The 21,132-nt window shown below is 40.3% G+C and overlaps 1 non-coding gene across 1 annotated transcript; it reads left to right on the plus strand.

Moving 5' to 3' along the window:
- The first annotated feature begins 2,093 nt into the window (after positions 1-2,093).
- Positions 2,094-2,200, plus strand: LOC114236271 (U6 spliceosomal RNA). The gene has a single exon (XR_003622242.1). It is a non-coding gene; the product is annotated as a U6 spliceosomal RNA (small nuclear RNA).
- Positions 2,201-21,132: the final 18,932 nt, after the last annotated feature.

The raw sequence follows: 21,132 nt of genomic DNA on the forward strand, positions 1-21,132 counted from the left end.
ACCATTCAATTGGGGAAAGGGCAGTCTTTTCAGTAGTGTTGTGAAATGGTGCTGGGAAAATTGGATATCAACATGAAAAAGAATGAACTCTACCCTTACCTAACATAGGCAAAAATTAAGTCAAAATGGATAAAAGACCTAAATGTAAGAACTAAAACTATAAAACTCTTATTTATTTTTTTGGCTGCATGGCTTGTGGGATCTCAGTTCCCTGACCAGGAATTGAACCTGGGTCACAGCAGTGGAAGCAAAGATTCCTAACCACTAGACCACCAGGGAACTCCCAACTATAAAACTCTTAGATGAAAACATAGGGAGAATTTTCATGACATGGGATTTGGTAATGATTTCTTGGATATGAGACCAAAGGAACAGGCAACAAAAGAAAAAAATGGACAAATTAGATTTCATCAGAATTAAAAACTTTTATGCATCAAAGGATACCACCAACAAAGTAAAAAAGTAATGGGATGGGAGAAAATATTTGCAAGCACTGGTTTGATAAAAGATTGATATCCAGAACGTATGGAGAACTCCTAAAATTCAATAACAAAACCCCCAAACAAACCAATTCAAAAATAAGCAAAAGACTTGAATAGACATTTATCCAAAGAAGATATATAAATGACCAGTAAGCACATGGAAAGATGCTTAATATCAGTAATCATAAGGGAAATGCAAATAAAAATCACAATGAGATATCACTTTACACCTATTAGAATGGCTATGATCGAAAAAACAGAAAACAAGTGTTAGTATGGACATGGAGAAAATGCAACCCTTGTACATTGCTGGTAGGAATGTAAAATACATTTGACAATATTAAAACAGTCTTCCAGTCTGCTTCTGGAAAGATGGAGTAGATATAATTTTCCCTACTCCTCCTGCTAAGTACAACTAAAACTCCTGGAAGTTATTTATAAAACAGATGTAAGAAAACTCTGAAAGGTGGAGAGATAAAAGCAGACTGACTAAAAGACAAAACAAAGCCTGCTCTCTGTGGCCAAAGGACTAGAAAGAGACAGCCTAGCAAGACAGAAAACTTTTAGACAATAACCCCTTACTTCAGCCAAACTCCACAGAAAAAAAATGATGGCCTCACCCCCACCTCCATCATTAAAGGCTGTGAAGAAAGCCTAGACTTCATTCTTGCCAGGCTGTAATGAGATAGCTCGATCTATGCCCCCATCAGAAGCTTCGTGGCAGAGAAGGCCAAGTGAGGAGCCAGGACTTCTATCCTTGTTGGGTGAAAACAAAGCATTACCACCCCAACACCCTGCTTGTCAGTGGAGACCACATGGGGAGCCTGGACTTCCACCTCCATTTCAGCAGTAACAGGGCACACCTTTGCCTCCTTGTTGGGGTGTTGTCAGAGGAGGCCTGAGGGAGGGTCAGGAATTTAACAACTTCTCAGCAGTAATGAGGCCGCCTCCTCAAGGGATCAGATGTGGGTTGCAGTAATGAGGTAATCCTTGCCCTCCTGGCAGGGTGGTTCATTGGAGGCTTAGTAAGGAGCTTGAACTCCCATCCCTGCCCAGCAGTAACAAGGAGCCCCTTCTCCAACCTGGGTGTCAATGGAGGCTGAGTGGAGAACCTGAACTTTTACCCCACTTGGTATTAATGAGGCAGCATTCCCTTCCCCACTGGAGTAGTGTCAGAGGCAATCTGCTAAAATACAATATTTAAATAAGATCCAGAGCCCTATAGCATAATCACCAAAACATCCAAGTTTCAACAGAAAATCATTCATCACACCAAGAAACAATAAAATCTCAACACGAGTGAGAAAAGCCAATCAACAGACACCAACACCAAGATGACATGGATGTTAGAATTATCTGACAAGAAATTTAAAGCAGCCTTCATAAAAATGCTGCAGTGTGCAAATTATGAATATGCTTGAAACAAATGAGAAAATAGGAAGCCTCAACAAAGAAATAGAAGATATAAAGGAGAACTAAGTGCAAAATTTTATAACTAAAATATACAATAACAACAGCAACAAAAACCTCAATGGATGGGTTTAATAGCAGATTGGAGAGGATAGGGGAAAGAATCAATTAAATCAGTTAACTTAAAGATAGAATGATATAGTGCTCACTTCAGCAACACATATACTAAAATTGGAATGATACAGGGAAGATTAGCATGGCCCCTGTGCAAGGATGACGTGCAAATTCCTGAAGTGCTCCATATTAAAAAAAAAAAAGATAGAATGACATATATTACCCAATTGAAATAACAGAGAGAAAATACAGAAGGAAAAAAAAGAACAGAGCTTCAGGGACATGTGGGACTATAACATCAGAGTCCCAGGAGAGGAAAAGGCATGGGACTGAAAAGTATTTGAAGAAATAATGGCTGAAAAATCCCCATACTTGGCAAAAAACATACATCTAGATGTAAGAAACAACTCTAAATAAGATAAACCTGAAGAAAACCATGTCAATACACATTAGAGTCAAACATCTGAAAAATAAAGACAAATAAAAAATCTTGAAAGCAGCTAGAGAGAAACAATGTATTACCTGTGGAGAAAAACAATTCAAATTACAGCAGATTTCTCACCAGAAACCATGGAGACTAGAAGAAAGTGGTACAATATTTTTCAAGAGCTGAAAAAAAATAACTGTCAACCCAGAATTCTGTCAACCCAATGAAAATATGCTTCAGGAATAGAGGGATAATCAAGATATTCTCAGACGAAGGAAAACTAAGAGAATTTGTTGCCAGCAGACCTAACATAAAAGAATGGCTAAGGAAGTTCCCCAAACAGAAAGGAAATTAAAAATGATGGAATCTTGGAACATCGAAAAACAAGAACAATGGAAAGAACAAAAATATAGATAAATACAATAGACTTTCCTTCTTGAGTTTTCCAAATTAGTTTTGATGGTTGAAGTAAAAATTATAACACTGTCTAATGTGGGTCTCAATATATATAGAGGTAACAGTTAAGACAACTATAAATGGTGGAGGGTAAAGGAACTTTAAAGGAGGTAAGGTTTCTTTCACTCAAACTGGTAAAATGGCAATACCATTAGACTGTGATAAATTATGTATATATAATGTAATACTTACAGCAACCACCAAAGGGCTCTATAAAAGTATACATTCAAAAACATCAGAGATATATCAAAATGGAATTCTAAAAAACAAAAAACAAAAAAGTCCTGGTAACCCAAAGGAAAATGGGAACAGGAAAACAGAAATGTAAAAGAGAGAATAAACAGAAAAAATAAACTGACAGACCTAAGCCCTAACATGTAAATAGTTACATTAAATATAAATGGTCTAAATATACCAACTACAAGGCAGAGATTGGCAAAGTGGATTAAAAAACATGACCCAACTATATCTATTTACAAGAAACTCACTTCAGCTATAATGATATAGTTGAAAGTAAAAGTGTAGAAAAATATATACCATGCAAACATTAATTAAAAAAAAAGCAAGAGTGGCTATATTTACATTAAATAAAGTAGAGTTCAGAGCAAATAAAATTACCAGGGACAGAGAGAGAAATCACATAATGATAATAAAGCCAATCCACCAAACAAAAGGACCAATCTGTCAAGAAGACATATCAGTCCTAAATGTGTATGCATCAAATAACAGAACTGTAAAACATGCATAGCAAAAACTGAAAAAATGGAAAGAATAGACAACACCACAATTACAGTTAGAGACATCAACACCCCTTCTGAACAATTAATAGAACAGTTAGACAGAAAAGCATTAAAGATATAGAAGAATTCAGTAATACCATCAACAAATAAGATCTAATTGACATTTATACAACCTTTCACCCAACAACAGCAGAATACACATTCTTCTCAAGCACCCACAGATTATATACCAAGATAGACCATATCTTGTGTCATAAAATAAACCTCAACAAATGTAAAATAACTGAAATCATACAGAGTATGTTCTCCAACTATGCTGGAATCAAACTAGAGATCAGTAACAGAAAAATAACAGGAAAATCTCCAAACACTTAGAAACTAAACAACACACTTGTAAATAATCCATGGATTAAAGAGGGAATCTTAAAGCAAATTAAAAAAATACATTGAAAATGAAAATATAGCATCAACATTCATGGGATGCTGCTAAAGCAGTGATGAAAAGGAAATTTGTAGCACCAAATGCTTACATTAGAAAAGAGGGAAAGTCTCAGAGCAATAGTCTAAGTTTTCACTCAAGAACTTAGAAAACAAAGACAATGCCAAAAAAAAAATGGAAAAGAAAATGAAAAAGAAAAAGAAAAACCTACAGACTAGTGTATATATCCTTCATGCGTATAGACATAATATATATATCCCTCATGCATATAGATGCAAAAATTATTTTTTCTCTGCTAATTTAGTTTTATTTTACAATTTCAGTTTAATTGAGGTATAACTGACATATAGAATTGTAAGATATTTCAAAAATTCTTAACAAAATATTAGCAAACAGATTTCAACAATATATAAAAACAATTATACACCATGATCATATAAAGTTTGTTCTAAGGATGCAAGGTTGGTTCAACATTCAAAAATCAATTAATGTAATCTGCTATATCAATAAAATCACAAGATTGTATCAATTGATATAGAGAAGCATTTGACACATTTCAACATCTATTCATGATAAAAACTCCTAGGTAACTAGGAATAGAGGAGAACTTCTTCAACTTGAAAGAGAACATTTACAAAAAACCTGTAGCTAACATTGTATTTAACTGTGAAAGATTAGATCCTTTCCTCTTAAGATCAGGAACAAGGCAAAGATGTCTGCTCTCACCACTGCTATTCAACATAGTACCAGCAGTTCTAGCTACTAAGTGAAAAAACAAGGTGCAAGATAGTGTGTAAATTATATTATCTTTCTGTAAGGAAAGTATGGAAAACAGGAATAAATGTATTTGCATTTCCTTATGTTTGCATAAAGAAATACAGAAAAAATAAATAGAAAACTAATGAAATAATTACCTATAAAGAGGGGGTGGGAGTTAGAATTCTCTGTGTATATTTTTATACTTATTTTATACCACTTAATGTTTTTTGACTTTTGAACCAATGTAAACATTCAACATATTAAAAGCCAATTCAGGTGGTAAGGAGGGAGTGGGAATGGGGAATGACTGTTGATGTGAATGGGGTTTCTCTTAATGATATTGAAAATGTTCTAAAATTAGATGGTGGAGGTGGTTGCACTACTCTGTGAATATGCTAAAACCACAGAACTCTACACTTTAAATGGTGAATTTTATGCTATAGGAAATATATCCTGATAAAGTTGGAAAAAAAAGGCACACATGCACACCAAAAATTTCAGGAATGAAGAGACGATAAAGCAAAGACAATAGGAAAATAACATGGAAGATTTGATGCCCTTAAATCCAGAACTTTCTAAAAACATCTAGAAAATACAATTAAACAACACTGGCTCAAGGAGGAAGAAAAAAACCTAATAATACTTAAAGAAACTAAATTATTAGTAAACAATACTTTGTAAATGAAACAACAGACTGAGGTAAGTTTAAGAAAACTTTGAAGGAGAAGATCATTTCAGGGTTATATAAAATCTGGAAAAAAATACTCTCCAATTCAAATTTTAATACTAAAATAACGGAGATACTAAAACTAGACAAAATTAGAAGAAAAGTAAATCATAGGCCAATCTACTCCTGAACATGGGTGCAAAACCTGTCTAAGTAAAATATCAGCAAACTGACTCAAAGCAATATATATAAAAATATAAGCATGTCTAGGTTGTAATATTCCAGAAACTCAATGTTGAATTGGAAAGTCTACTAGTGAATTCAACACATTAATAGGCTGAGGGAGAAAATAGAAAATGATATTCTCAATAGATGCAGACAAAGAATTTGATAAAATTCAAAAGCTGCTCATGATTAAAAAAAAAAACCTGGGCTTTCCTGGTGGCGCGGTGGTTAAGAATCCACCTGCCAATGCAGGGGACACGGGTTTGAGCCCTGGTCCAGGGAGATCCCACATGCCACAGAGCAACTAAGCCCGTGAGCCACAGCTACTGAAGCCCATACGCCTAGAGCCCGTGCTCTGCAACAGGAGAGGCCGTGGTGGTGAGGGGCCCGTGCACCACAACAAGGGGTAGCCCCCGCTTGGCAACTAGAGAAAGTCCACGCACAGCAACGAAGACCCAACACAGCCAAAAATTAATAAATAAATAAATAGATTAAAAAAAAACCCTAATGAACTTCTGGCAAATTAGAAATAGAAGAAGCTATATACTATATGGCAAACATTACACTCCAGGGTGAAATGCTAGACGTAGTTCTTAGCCAATCAGGAATAAGATTGGATACCCAGTGTGCTCTTTCCATCCAGTATTGTCCTATAGGTCCCAGACAGGGCAGACAAAGAAGAAAAAGAAATTCAACATAAAGGATTAGAAAAAGGAAACCAAATAGTAATTATTGTCTGATGATATGCTTGTATAAATAGACCTCCTCCCTCCATTGACAGACAGAAGACTGGAATTAATAAGGTAGTTTAGCAAGCTGCTGGATATATAATCAATAAACAAAAATAAATTGCCTTTGTATATACTCCAAAAAAGAATGAAAATAAATAAATCTACTAAGGCAACAAAAATATGGGGTGGTTAACAATAAAGTCAACAAATATTTTGCAAGGGACTTTTAAATGTCACAGTTCCAACAGCCTTGGGTCCAACCCAAGCATGGCAATTTCTGGTACCAGCCTCCAAGATAGAGTCAGAATGTCTTGAGTTAAAGAGAATATTAAGTAGAGCAGCGGTCCCCAACCTTTTTGGCACCAGGGACCGGTTTCGTGGAAGACAATTTTTCCACGAACCTGGTGGCGGGGGGATATGATGGTTCAGGCGGTAATGCGAGTGATGGAGAGCGGCCGATGAAGCTTCGCTCACTCGCCCACCGCTCACCTCCTGCTGCGCAGCCAGTTCCTAACAGGCTGCGGGCCGGTATGGGGGTTGGGGATCCCTGAAGTAGAGGGTGTAGGAAGCTGCCCTGCAGCGACTATCCTAAAAACTGGACCACTTCATCCTGCTTTCCCCTAGTTGCAGCTGGTGGCGTTGACCCAGCAGGGGCATCTCCAATCATACCTAGACCACTCACCCTCACCAGACATGCCTGCCAGGCCCAAGGGCAACAAAGGGCTTTGGCAGCCGGCCTGGTATGTTCCAGCCTCAAGCTTCCACACATATTTTTAAGATAAATTTAATTTTGTGAATAGGTAATACATTTGTATTGTTAACCAAACCGAACCAAAAACCTTGGTGCTGGGTTACAGATGGGACCCAGAGCTTGGAGCAGGAACCAGCTTATTTGGAGTGAGCATCACTGGCTGTCTCAGGGCTGCTGTCCCAGTGTCCCTTTCCTTTGCAGTTATCTTCTGCCTCATTCTCTCACTCTTCCCTTTATCCTTTGATTCTGTCTCCTGTAAAAAACTGCATTCTCTGGCAGTCTCCTAGAGGAAGGAAGAACAAAGACAGCGTTTCCTTAAACTGCTCTTCCACTTGAGAAGACAGCCCAGCTCCTCCTGTTCCCTGGGCCTGATGTGACCAAGAGGCAGGTGATGGGTCTAGCTAACCTCCGGGGCAGATTTCTCCTTGTGTTCCTGACCCCAGCCCCACCCCGTGAGCCATTATTGCCTTCCCTACATGAGGGGACAGGCAACGGCTGACCATGGGAGCACGACTAGCCCATCAGGGCTGTCTACACCAGAGATGTGGGGGACCCCAGAATGGAGGTAGTTGATCTTCTTTGGTTGCTGGGGTGCAGGTGAGGGAAGCCACCATGAGGGGTGCAGTCCTGGTCTAGGGGCAGATGGGGAGGGGCATTTTGGTCCAACAGCAGCACTGCAAAGGCATGAAGGCAAAGTGTGCTTGGGGCCCACATTTCAGGCAGGGTTCAAAGCCTTCCTGGTCAGGAATGCACTGCCTGGCCTGCACAGACAGAAGAGGACTACTGCAGTCACAGTGTTTCCTTTCCACGTGGGCTCCCTCCTGGGGACCTGGGAGGGACTGGGGAGGAGGCCTGTGTGGGTGGCTGAAAGGCCAGGGTCCCAGGATAGGAGAGCCTGAGAGCAGAGATCTGGCAGAAAGCGAGGAGCCTCCCCCGCCCCCCCCCGCCCCCAGTCACTTGGATCCTGTTTGGGACCCTGGGATCCTGGGCAGAGGTGGCAGCTAGTTGTCACCGTGGTCTTGGGACTGAGCCTGGAGCAGGGCTGGGGGCTCTGCTCACCCAGTCTCCTGACCTTGTGTGGCCCAGTGAGTTTCTGAACTATATTCCAACTGCCCATTAAAAGCACCCCAAATTGTCCAGAGCAAGAAGGTGGTATGTTGTGATAATAGCCTCAAATTTCTGGAGTGGGCAGTGGCCTTGGGTTGTTGGCCTTGTCATTCCAAGGACAGGGAGAGGGGTAGTGATGGATTAATGACAAACCTTAGGAGTCTGGGTGTCCTTGCCCTTTAAATCAAGCCCCAACATAGAATTTAGCATTTTCATTCTGATTGGAATTTAGGGCTTATTACTGCCACTAGAACCATCCCAGAGAGTGTGGCTTAAATGTCAAGATATATTTTTCAGGTGCATAAGACACCAAAGATCACAGCTGTCTGGCAGAGTGAATTTTAATTAGCAAAGGGATCCCATAAAATCTCACCAGCCCTGATGAAACAGCCATGCCAGGCTTTGTTCAGCCCCGGTATTTATTACATGCTCAGATGGCTGGTGATAGTATCCAAAGGACCTCGGGACTGTGTTAGTGGGAACTGGTTTTAACTTTCAAACCTTATCTGTCAAGTCCCTTATGCCAAATACCTCTGGAGAAAGAAAGAGGGCTGCATAAAGGCACTTTATGAATACCTAATAGTGTAGTGTTGCCCCTAGGGCCTTCCATGCACTGTGCTTCCTTAGCAGTTAATTTATATGGTCTACAAAGAATTTGTTCTTTGAGGGCTTGGGGAACCACTCACATTTGGAAAGGAGCCCCCTTACTAGTTTTTACTTCATTTCCCCCCACACCTGATTTCTCTACTCCCACTCTTTGAGTCCTCAGCACTGCCAGAGAAAGCCAAGGATATCCCCTTCTTTGATGCCAGCAAAGACTCATCCAGTTCAGTGACGGTCCAGCCAGCACTGCCCTGGTAGCTGGGTACTCAGAGATGAGTGGGGATGTCTTATCCTTTGAAGAACTCACAGTCTCCTGATGTGTAAGCAAGCCGACTGTGACACTGAGTGACAAGGTGCCCTGGCTACAGTGTGACTGAGGTAGGCAGTGAACACAGAAGAACACTCAGGAAGGTGTGTGAGTGTGTGTGTTGGGAAGGTGGTGAACTCACTAAGTAAGAGCTGGATTTTACAAGATGAATAAGACTTTACTAAGCAAAAGAGGGGATGTTACTATCGACGTTACAGAAATAAAAAGATTATAAAGGAATACTATGAACAGCTATTTGTCAATAAATTAGATAACAGATGAGATGAACAAATTCTAGGAGACAAACTGCAAAAACTGACTCAGGAGGAACTCGAAAATCTGAATAGACCTATAGCACATAGACAGATTGACAACAAAGCACAGGCAGCAAAAGAGATAAGTTGTACTTTGTCAAGAACTTTTGTGTTGTGAAGGACACCATCAAACATGTAAAAATATTTGTATATATGATAGGGCCCTGTATTTAAAATATTGAAGAACTCTTACATTTTACTAAGAAAAGACAAATAACCCAATTAAAATGGGCAAATGGGGAATTCCCTGATGGTCCAGTGGTTAGGACTCCACGCTTCCACTGCAAGGGGCACAGGTTTGATCCCTGGTCGGGGAACTAAGATCCCGCGTGCTGCACTGCGTGGCAAAAAAAAAAAAAAAAAAAAGGACAAATGATCAGAATATACATTTCTTCAAAGAAGATATACAAGTGGCTAATAAACACATAAAAAGATGTTCAACATCATTAGCTATCATGGAAATGAGAGTAGCATCGACATATATACTCTACCAATGTAAAATAGATAGCTAGTGGGAAACAGCAACATAGCACAGCGAAATCAGCTTGGTGCTTTGCGACGACCTAGAGGGGTGGGATAGGGAGGGTGGGAGGGAGGCTCAAGAGGGAAGGGATATGGGGATATATGTATACATATAGCTGATTCACTTTGTTATACAGCAGAAACTAACACAACATTGTAAAGCAATTATACTCCAATAAAGATCTATCAAAAAAAAAAAAACCACAATGAGAACCACTTCATACTTGGCTTGGCTAGAATAAAAAAGTCATATAACAACAAGTGTTGGTGAGAATGTGGAGAAATTGGAACCCTCATATACTGATGGTGGGAACATAAAACAGTACAGTCATTTGGGAAGACAATATGGCAATTCCTTGAAAGGTGAAACATGGAGTTACAATATGACCCAACAATTCCACTCCTAGGTATATACCCAACAAAAATAAGACACGTTCACACAAAAGCTTGTACAGGCGTACCTTGGAGATATTGTGGGTTCAGTTCCTGAATATCATAATATAGTGAGTCACATGAATGTTTTGGTTTCCCAGTGCATATAAAAGTTATGTTAACACTATACTCTAGTCTATTAAGTGTGTAATAGCCTTACATTAAAAAAACAATGTCTATACCTTAATTGAAAAATACTTTAACACTAAGAAATGCTAACCATAATCTGAGTCTTCAGTGAATCGTAATCTTTTTGCAATAGTAACGTCAAAGATCACTGATCACAGGTCACCATAACAAACATAATAATGAAAAATTTTGAAATACTGGGAGAATTACTAAAATGTGACACAGAGACACGAAGTGAGCAAATGCTGTTGGAAAAATGACACCAATAGACTTGCTCAACACAGGTTGCCATAAACCTTCAATTTGTAAAAATTTCAAGATCCATGAAGGTAATAAAGTGAAGTACAATAAAATGAGGTATGCCTGTACAGAAATATTCATAGTAGTTTTATTCATAATAGCCCCAAAGTGGAAACAACTCCAAAATCCATCAACTGATGAATGGAACAAAATATGGTATACTCATACAGTAGAATATTATTTGGCAATAAAAAGGAATAAAGTTCTGATATATGTGACAGCATGGATAAACCTTGAAAACATTATGTTATGTGAAAGAAATCAGTCATAAAAGACCAATTATATGATTCCATTTATATGAAACGTTCAGAAGAGGCAAATTTACAGAGACAGAAAGTAGATTACTGGTTGTTTAGGACTGGAGGGGAAAAGGGGCTGAAGGCTAATGGGTATGGAGGTTTTGGGGAGAGTAATGAAAATGTTCTAAAATTGATTTTGCTGATGGTTCATAACTCTGTGACACACTAAAAACCATTGAATTGTATACTTTAAAAAGGTGAACTTCATGGTATGTTAATTGTATCTCAATAAAATTGTTAATAAAAAAAGAATTCACTCAGCAGTAAGAAGAGCATGCTGGGCTGGGGAACGGCATTATAAATGGGTGTGTTTGGGAACTTGGAACATTTGATGTGATGATGGCAGCTGGCAGTGAGTGGAGGGGCACTGGTGTGGCGGAAGACGAGAGCAGTGGGCATGGGCTGGAGCACACAAGCTGTGGTGCCTGGATTTTCTTTGAAGGCCATGATGGGCCAGTGAAAAACATGAACAGGAGGGTGGCAAGCAGAAGAAAGACTACTCCAGAATGAAGAGTGTGTGGCTGAGGCCAGGGCTGAACCGGGGCAGTGGGTGCCAGGCACGGGGAAAAGGAGGTGGATTTGAGAGCCAGGTGGAAGGTGCTTATCTTTTCACAGCTTTCTTGATTTTGTTTTAATTGGAAAAGATGACAGAAAAACTCAAAATGGAATTTGAAAACAAACCAACAAATGAAAAGCCTCTGAACAGTCCTCCCTACCTTCAATGAATGCTCCTTTTCCTTTGAGAGCTGTGGCTGGGGATCACCGTCAAGCTACTTAACTCTTTTCTTTACATTGATTTTTAAAATGGAAGTATGGTTGATTTACAATGTTGTGTTAATTTCTGCTGTATGCCAAGTGACTCAGTTATACACATATATACGTTATTTTTTTTTTAACTTTTTTAATTTTTAAAATAAATTTATTTATTTATTTTTGGCTGTGTTGGGTCTTCGTTTTTGTGCGAGGGCTTTCTCTAGTTGCGGCGAGCAGGGTCCACTCTTCATCACGGTGCACGCGTCTCTCACTGTCGCGGCCCCTCTTGTTGCGGAGCACAGGCTCCAGACGCGCAGGCTCAGTAGTTCTGGCTCACGGGCCTAGTTGCTCCGTGACATGTGGGATCTTCTCAGACCAGGGCTCGAACCCGTGTCCCCTGCATTGGCAGGCAGATTCTCAACCACTGTGCCACCAGGGAAGCCCAACATTATTTTTTATATTCTTTTCCATTATGGTTTATCCCAGAATATTGAATATAGTTCCCTGTGCTATACAGTAGGACCTTGCTGCTTATCCATTCTATATGTAATAGTTTGCAACTACTAACCCCAAACTCCCAGTCCATGCTGCCCTCAACTCCCACCGTTTGTAACCACAAGTCTGTTCTCTATGTCTGTGAGTCTGGTTCTGTTTTGTAGAGAGGTTCATTTGTGCCATGTTTTAGATTCCACATATAAGTGTGGTATCATATGGTATTTGATACCATGTCATATGGTATTTGTCTTTCTCTTCCAGACTTACTTCACTTAGTATGATAATCTCTGGTTGCATCCATGTTGCTGCAAATGGCATTATTTTATTCTTTTTTATGGCTGAGTAATATTCCATTGTATATATGTATCACATCTTCTTTATCCATTCATCTGTTGGTAGACATTTACATTGTTTCCATGTCTTGGCTATTGTGAATAGTGCTGCTATGAATATAGGGGTGCAGGTACCTTTTTGAATTATAGTTTTGTCCAGATATATGCCCAGGAGTGTAATTGCTGGATGATATGGCAATTCTATTTTTAGTTTTCTGAGGAAATTCCATACTGTTTTCCACAGTGGCTGCACCAACTGACATCCCCGCCAACAGTGTAGGAGGATTCCCTTTTCTCCACACCCTCTCCAGCATTTGTTATTTGTAGACTTTTTAATGATGGCCATTCTAACCAGTGTGAGGTGGTACTTCATTATAGTTTTGATTTGCATTTCTCTAATAATTAACCATGTTGAGCATCTTTTCATGTGCCTATTGACCATCTGTATGTCTTCTTTGGAGAAATGTCTATTTAGGTCTTCTGCCCATTTTTCGATTGGGTTGTTTGTTATTTTGTTGTTGAGTTGTATGAGCTGTTTGTATATTTTGTAAGTAAAGCCCTTGTTGGTCACATCATTTGCAAATATTTTTTCCCATTCCATTGGTTGTCTTTTCATTTTGTTGATGGTTTCCTTTGTTGTGCAAAAGCTTGTAAGTTTGATTAGGTCCCATTTGTTTATTTTTGTTTTTATTTTTACTGCCTTGGGAAACTGACCTAAGAAAATATTGATATGATTTATGTCAGAGAATATTTTGCTTATGATCTCTTCTAGGAGTTTTACGGTGTCTTGTCTTTAAGTCTTTAAGCCATTTTGAGTTTATTTTTGTGCATGGTGTGAGGGTGTGTTCTAACTTCATTGATTTACATGCAGCTGTCCAACTTTCTCAGCACCACTTGCTGAAGAGACTATCTTTTCCTGTTTTATATTCTTGTCTCCTTTGTCAAAGATTAATTGACCATAGGTGTGTGGGTTTATTTCTGGGCTTTCTATTCTGTTCCATTGATATATGCCTGTTTTTGTGCCAATATCATACTGTTTTAATTACTGTAGCTTTGTAGTATTGTCTGAAGTCTGGGGTTATGCCTCTTCCTTTGTTCTTTTCCCTCAGGATTGCTTTGGCAATTCTGGGTCTTTTACGGTTCCATGTAAATTTTAGGATTATTTGTTGTAGTTTTGTGAAAAATGTCATGGGTAATTTGATAGGGAACACTTTAATTCTGTAGATTGCTTTGGGTAGTATGGCCATTTTAACGATATTGTCTTCCAATCAAGAGCATGGGATATCTTTCCGTTTCTTTAAATCATCTTTAATTTCCATTATTAAAATTTTATAGTTCTCAGCATATAAGTCTTTCACCTCCTTGGTGAGGGTTATCCCTAAGGCTACTTCTTGAAGCCTCGGTGTCCTTGTTTGCAAAACCTACCTGCCTGAGAGCCGTAGTGAATGTTAAATGTGATAGTATATGTATGTCACTTAGCACTGGTCCTGGCATAAAATGAGGGCCAAATAAAGACCCATTCTTGCCCACACATGTGGTTACTTTTTGTATATTTGGAAGGATGAGATGGATCTCATTCTGAGTTCTTCTTTCCCTTAACTGGGCATCATGTGTGTTTTTTTATACTGTGTGTTTGTGTGTGTCTGTGTTTGTTTCTGTTTGTTGATATTGAGGAGGAGGTTTTTTTTTTTAAGTGGGAAGATGCACAAAAGAGACTATTTACTTTAAGCTTTTATTTATTTTAAAATAATTAATTAATCCTTATTTTGGTCTCCTGCACTGTCATGGAGAAGAGATGTGAGCTTAAGGTTTTAATATTCATGTGTCTATTATTCTTTATATCTTCTGTAATTTTTGCTTTATGAATATTGATGCTATGTTATTTGTTATTTAGGTATCATTATCTATGTTGAGAATTGCACCTTTGACCATAAAAAAGGGCCAGTCTTCATATTAATTAATGTTTTTCACCATGAACCCAACCTCCTTTATACTCTTTCTGCTGCATTTCTGATATAAGTTGTTCATACTTTTATGTTTATCTTTCCCAATTATTCTGTTTTAGTTATATCTCTTGTACCTAGAGTGGAGTGGGATGTTGCTTTTTGGGACATTTTTGATTGTATAGTTTTTTTTTTTAGAATTACAAAAAATTTATTTATTTATTTATTTATTTTTGGCTGCATTGGGTCTTTCTTTGTTGCTGTGTGCGGGCTTCCTCTAGTTGTGGTGAGCGGGGGCTACTCTTCATTGTGGTGCACGGGCTTCTCATTGTGGTGGCTTCTCTTTTTTTGGAGCACGGGCTCTAGGCATGCAGGCTTCAGTAGTTGTGGCTTGTGGGCTCTAGAGCACAGGCTCAGTAGTTATGGCTCATGGGCTTAGTTGCTCAGCAGCATGTGGAATCTTCCCGGACCAGGGCTTGAACCCATGTCCCCTGCATTGGCAGGTGGATTCTTAACCACTGCACCACCAGGGAAGTCCCAATTGTGTATTAATCTATGTACTAGCCTACATGGCAAGTGTGTTTTGTCTTAGTTCTGTCATATAATTTAGTTTTTAAGGCTGTTAAAAAACTCCGTATATTATCTGTCTTTTTATGTGTATTTCTTCCGATAATTAGAAAGGTATCTATTATTACTGTTGTTTTTATTGAGATATAATTGACATGTAACATTGTATGAGCTTTAGGTGTACAACATAATGATTTGATATACGTACTACTTAGTCTTTATATCATTTTAAGGCCACATCCGATTCTATTGTGCTGGTGTGTCATTGCTTTTTAGTAAATCTTGTGTGGTAGACTGAGATTGTCTCTAATTTTGCAGAGATGCTCTAAGCATCTCTGTGTTTAGTCCTGGTTTTAGTCAGGACTCTTTGGTTGTAAGTGACAAAGATGACTTGAGTAGCTGAGGGATATTGGTCCCTAGACCTCCTGGGAGAAGGGCCTTGCCCAGGAGCCTCATGTGCACCAGTGCACAGATTTCATCATGTCCTTGCCAGCATCCAGAGCAACCATTTAACTTTCCTATTCTTTGCTAATTTAATGGGTGTAAAATGAAACTTCAATGTTGCTTTAATTTTAATAGCAAGGGGTGAAGATGTCTATGGATTTGTTTGGTGTGGGCTCTTTCTCCTGTGGTGGGACTGTGTTTATTCCTTAGCTACTGCCCATGGGGCTGCTTTCAGACTGTGCCGGAGAATTGGGACACAGGGCCTGGCCTCCACGTGGTCTTCCCATTTCTCAAGAATATACAGAGCATGTCTCCAACTGTGTAGCAAAGGCCAGTGTGTTCTGCTCCCACCACGGGGCCAGCTCTGTTTCTGTGGGCTGCCTGAGAGGGGCCAAGGAGGTGATAAGTGAAAATCCATCACAACTTCTGGAACCAACTCAAAGGACACACTCGCTGCAGGAACACCAGCAGGACTCAGCCAAGCTCAGAGATGTTGTCAGGAGAATGATTCCATTTCAGCAGATGCAGTCCTTGTTGGGGGAGGTCTTTGGAGGATAGCTTACAAAAAGCCTAAAAACTGTCTGAACGGTATTTGTGTAGGAGGAGAGAAGGAGAAGGGAATTTGGCCTTTGCTTGAATCCAGTGTCCTTTGTGTTCTTCTCTTGTGGGGTGTTGCAGCAGCTTCACCCTCAATTGTTTATTTTCCTCTTTTGGACAGAGCTGTGAGCAAAACATGACAAGTGGTGCTCGGTGTGGCAGGAGTATAAATCAGTAGTGGGACCTTGGTTTACACAGTGTCTTATACAATGTCATCTATGTCTTATACATTGGTTTACTTGAATAACAACCTTTAGATTTCAGGAATTCCTGAGTTTGCTTCAGTTTTCTAAAATCTTTGAATGGAAAATGGTTTATAAGATGAATAGAAAATTTTATCTGATTAGTAATATTTTTCCTTATTAGAATGTTGGATTTCATCTCTGAGAATCCTTCTAAGTGTAACTGCAGGCACATGCCCTGGGTCTCAGGTACGTTTGGGTGTCGGGATCCCTTTGCAAGAGCAGCAAAGAGGTTTGGTGTGAAAAATAAATCCTCACCCAAAATGAAAGTTCCTCTGCACTGATTTCTCTCATAAGTTGGATCTTAGTTGCTTTCTATTTTTCAGAAATTCCTCAAAACATGTGGTCCATCAAGAGCATCATTTTTATTTCCCCATATTGTTGGGGGGACTTATTCATTTGAAAATGCTGTTTTCTCCTGCTATTTCTTAGCTATTTTGGAAGTAGGGGATATGATATGAATATGGGTCACCATCTTGAATTGGCCATATCTGTTTGACTCATTTAGCTTTATATATTTGATCCATGAGAACTTTATTTTAGTGAAAGGAGTATGGTTGTGACCTGGCATTAAATTTTTTTTTTTTTTAAATTATTAGCACCTTTAATTATTATTTATTTATTTATTTATTTTGGCTGTGTTGGGTCTTCGTTTCTGTGCGAGGGCTTTCTCTAGTTGTGGCAAGCGGGGGCCACTCTTCATCGCGGTGCGCGGGCCTCTCACTATCGCGGCCTCCCTTGTTGCGGAGCACAGGCTCCAGACGCGCAGGCTCAGTAGTTGTGGCTCACGGGCCCAGTTGCTCCGTGGCATGTGGGATCTTCCCAGACCAGGGCTCGAACCCGTGTCCCCTGCATTGGCAGGCAGATTCTCAACCACTGCGCCACCAGGGAAGCCCCGCATTAAATTTTTAGTATTATTTTTAACTGATTAAATTTCCAGTTGTCTTAATGCCTTTTATTGAATGAGCTATGTTTGCCCACTGATTCAATGGTTCTCCTCTAACACATATCAGATCCCTGCTTTTACTTATACTATTTCTGACCTCCCTTGTCTGCCCCGATTTCTCCTTCTTGGCAGTGGTGCCGGGTGGGTTTATCACATCCAGGAGAGAGTGCTAGTCCTGCTTTGTTACTTTTGGTTTCCAGAAATTTCCTGGTTATAACTTTATTTTCCTTCGGATAGACTGGCTTTTATTTATTTATTTATTTAAATGCCAACATTTTATTTATTTATTTTTTAATATTTATTTATTTATTTATTTGGTTGCACCAGGTCTTAGTTGTGGCAGGCAGGCTCCTTAGTTGTGGCTTGCGGGCTCCTTAGCTGCGGCTCACCAGCTCCTTAGTTGCAGCACGTGGGCTCCTTAGTTGCGGCTCCAGGGCTCCTTAGTTGCAGCAGGCGGGCTCCTTAGTTGTAGCATATGAACTCTCAGTTACAGCAGGCATGTGAGATCTAGTTCCCTGACCAGGGATTGAACCCAGGCCCCTGCACTGGAAGCATGGAGTCTTATCCACTGTGCTGCCAGGAAAGTCCCAAGATTGGCTTTTAAATCTCTTCCTTTTCCAAAAAAAAAAAAAGAGAAGAAAAAAATAGAGCAAGATACTATCCTAAACCAGAAAGAAAGAAAGGAAGGAAGGAAGGAAGGAAGGAAGGAAATGTCAAACCAAACCAAACTTCAAACCCAGCCAAATCCTGTTAAGAATTTGTTTAGGATTGAATTAAGCTTATAGTTAATATGGGAGAGAATTGATATCTGTATTAGTTTTCTAGACTTCAGTGACAGATTGCCACAAACTACATGGCTTAGAACAACAGAAATTTAATCTCTCACAGTTCTGGAGGCCAGAGGTTTGAAATCAAGGTGTCAGCAGGCCCTGCTCTTTCTGAAGTCTCTAGAAGAGAATCTGGTCCATGCCTTCCTCTTAGTGTCCGGTGGTTACTGGCAGTTCTTGGCATTTACTGACTGGTAGACATGATTCCAATCTCTGTCTCTGTCATCACATGGTGCTCTCCCTGTGTGTCTCTTGCCCTTTTCTTATGACACCAGTTGTTTTAGATTAAAGACACACCCTACTCCAGTATGACCTCATATTAACTAATTACATCTTCAGTAACCCTATTTCCTAATAAAGTCACACTCTGAGGATTCAGGAAGAACATGAATTTTGGGAGGACACTCAAACCCTGTAGAACATCTTTAAAATTTGTATCAGTATTGTATTCAGGAACAAGGTATGCCTATTTATTCAGGTCCTCCTTTACATCATTTAATATTTTTTTCATACAGTTCATTCCTAGTTGAAAATTCTTTTGTCCTTTTTGTGAATGATATAGTTTCTTGTGTTACACAGTCTAGTTGGTATTGTTTCTATTTCTTATAACAAACTATGGGAAATCAATCTTGTTTTGGGTATAGATTTTATAACTCAGTGAATTATCTTATTGTTTTTAGTAACTTTCAGTGAGTTCTCTTGAGTTTTTCAGGTTTGTAATTGTATCATCTACAAATGATGATACTATTGCCAACTCTTTATGAATACTTAAACTTTGTATTTTGTTCTCACATCTGATTGTGAGATTCCAGACTTTGGCTAAAGTGGTATTTTGAGGTCTCCACCTTCTAGAGTTACTTCTCATCTGGATGGAGCCTGGGGTGGTGAGAAGACAGCTCAGGTTTTCTGGGTGAGGCAGGCCACTCCTCAGGCCAAACACTGTCAGCATTAGAATCCACCAGGGCATCTGGGAGCTATTCCCACACCCCTGGAAGGCAAGTACCAGGGGTGGACAGCTGCTTATGCCTGCCCTGAATCTGTGGCCCCTACTTTTGTAGGGTAGTAGACCTCACTCCTCCCCGATCCAAGTCCATGGTTTAGGCTGACTCCAGTACTCTAGGTATGGCCAGTCACTGTATTCCATTCCCTGGGAATGACAATTCTTTTGGGGCAGGGGTGGGGGGTTGCACTCGACTCAAGCCAGGGCTGGGCAAGCTAATTTTGGGACTCTTTTTTTATGAGAACGTCTCTGCCTTGTGGACCTGAGGTGGGGAAGGAGTTGCCCTGAAACTATTAGGGCTACACACGAAGGACAGCCTGCCTGAGGCTCAAACTAGCAATAATGACACCAAGTTATAACAGCATCGTTTACTTATTTGGATACAGCCACACCTGCAGCTAGTTACTCTTAGATTTTTAAGGTACATGAGCCAATAAAGACCTTTTCAGTTATGTCATCTTGAGTTAAGTTTGCCACTTTCAACTGGAAGACACTTGAAAGATATTCACCCTATTAATCTCTTGTCTTAAGCTTGGGAGGTTAAACCCAGGGCTGTACTCACCTGCTGTTCAAAAACAGTGTGGTCATGAGGCATTTCGTATTTACTCACTCAAATAATATGTGTTGAGCACCTACTATGTACAAGTGCTGTTCAAGCCCTCGGGATACATCAGAGATCAAAACAGAAAATGATTCCTACCTTCCTGGAGCTCACTTTTTAGTGGGGAAAGTGGGTAATAAGCACTAAAAATTAATGAATAAATTATCTAAGATGCTCGAATATGATCAGTGCTGTGGAAAGGCAAAGAAGGATAAAGTAAGGGGGATGAAGAGGTGGTTTTCAGCATTAAAAAGGGTGGTCAGGTTAGGCCTCATGGAGAAGGTACTTTTTGGGCAACGGTAGGTGGGGCATGAGGTCTGTTACTGGAACACTCCCCCCACCCCCTGAACGTGGGGCAGGGAGGAGGTGGTAGAGATGGAGAAGCAGGTGGGTTTGCTGAGGATAATTAGGAGCTAGAGTTGGCAGGACTGTGTGATGAGCAGGACACCAGGGAGGAGGGCAAGGGAGGTTTGAGATGACTCCTAGGTCTGGACCATTTGTCAGATGGGTCTGGATAGAGCAGGGAACTACTGTCCTCAGGCAAGAGCTCAGTGTGTTGAATTGCGGTGTCCTGGAGACACCTAGGAGATCTGGACAGGCCCTGCCTCCCATGGGGCTGGTCCCATGGACTGGGCCCTGGTGTCCTTTCCATTATGTCTTGGCTGCTGGCTGCATGTGGTCAGCATCCCTCTATAAGCATGGTTGCTCGAGCTGGGAAGTGGGCTGGACAGTTGTGGGCCTGGTCTCAGGCCTGTCAGCTCCTGGTCCCCTCCCACTCTCCCTGCCCACTCCTGCGCTCAGCTGCGGGCCAGGCTCAGCTGCTACCCTTGTGTCTGGCCTTGGACAGGGACCCGGAGTCTGTTTCCCTCTTGGGCAGGCGAATCCAGAGCACCTGCGCTGAGAGTGCCAGGACAGCGCCGGGGGTCTCCCAGGCCTCCTTTCCCTCTCCTCTCTCATCCCTCAGCCAGCACCCACGAAGTCCACACACTCCTGTTCATGTTTGTTGTTCACATTTCTCTGATGGATTTATTTGCCCTCATTTGCATAAGAAATACCACACTCCCCAACTTAATGAGCAGGCCCATCTGGCAGTGCAGGCCTCCTCTCGGCTGAGAGCTGTGCGGCCTTGAGCTGTTATAATTAGGCTGTTCCCTTTCAGGATTGAGGAAGG

This window comes from Balaenoptera acutorostrata, chromosome 2, assembly GCF_949987535.1.
Source record: "Balaenoptera acutorostrata chromosome 2, mBalAcu1.1, whole genome shotgun sequence".
NCBI lineage: Eukaryota > Metazoa > Chordata > Mammalia > Artiodactyla > Balaenopteridae > Balaenoptera > Balaenoptera acutorostrata.